The following is a 1,305-nucleotide window of genomic DNA, read 5'->3' on the forward strand; positions in this document are numbered from 1 at the left end:
CTTTTTTACCACAATATAAATCTCTGCTCTTTTTCTGATTACCTTTTTACTGAAATGTATTATCCCTGTTCCAAATAATGTACAACGTCAAAACAATGCCAATTTATGTAAAAGACCTCATTAAAATATTTCGGCATGCTGCCATCTTTTGAATGAACAATGCATTGAAGTGTTAAATAGTCATGGTAAGGCAGACCATAATTCTGCTATTTGTTGTTTTAAGAAATTAAATCTGAAATATATGTGTAAAATGAACAAGAGTTAAATGTTTTATTAATTATAGATAGGCAAAATGAGACACATAGACAACACAGAAAACATATGGTGAAAAGAAGGCAGTTAGTTATCAGTACTTGTATCTGTGCAGGTGTGGAGCTTTGACGCTTTAACTGAAATATTTCCTTCCCTTTTATGCAGTTTCCTGTGACTTGCGAGATGTTGTCAGCTTTCTAACTTGAGGAGGAATCCTGTGCATCAGTGCTAGTATAATACAATTAATTTAACCCATATTTTATAATAAAAATAATTGTATTATATTTTTAAAAAATTATATAGACCGCTTTGGAAGACATAAGCAGAACTTCCTGTTTCAGTTTTCTAACACTATACAAACGTTTGAACAGAATACAAGCAAAAGAACTTTAACTGAATCGAAATGTTAAATTAATATTTTTATTTGGTTATTTAGTATAAATAAAATTTAAAAAAGGTTTACATCTTGCGAATAAAATAATGTAAACAAGATTAAATAAAATGGCTTCTTTTGTTTTTCTTTGGCGTCTCTGCCGGATTGAACTATTTGCAGTGTTTAAATTTGCTTCTTCATATATAAGCAACATTTTTGGCATGTAGAAAAGCTATGTACCCAACTAATTTCTATAAACTAAAGTGTACCACTAATCCTTACTCTACCATGTTTCTCAGTATTAAGACGGCCAGTGGTCCTGGTTAGCATGTATTTGTAGATTTGTGCACTTTTTTACAGTTATCAGTGCTTGTTGTTAGCAGTTAGTTATCAAAGCTTGTATCTCTTCTGTGCAGGTGACAGACATTGGTTAACATGTGTGGTTCTGTTTTGTTGAGGAGGCGGAGTCTCATTTATCATTGTTGATGTTCTCTTTATATTTTTGACCCTTGAAAACCCAGCTAGTTATTTTTTTGCGGTTTACGGTTTATATAATGTGAACAGTCTTTCTGTTAAAATATAATCTTGATATCTTTATCTTTATATTGACTGAATATAATGTCATGTGAAAAAAATGAATTTGTTGTGAAATGAATGGTTGAAATCACATTTTGATTCTT

This window comes from Triplophysa dalaica, chromosome 5, assembly GCF_015846415.1.
Source record: "Triplophysa dalaica isolate WHDGS20190420 chromosome 5, ASM1584641v1, whole genome shotgun sequence".
Taxonomy (NCBI): domain Eukaryota; kingdom Metazoa; phylum Chordata; class Actinopteri; order Cypriniformes; family Nemacheilidae; genus Triplophysa; species Triplophysa dalaica.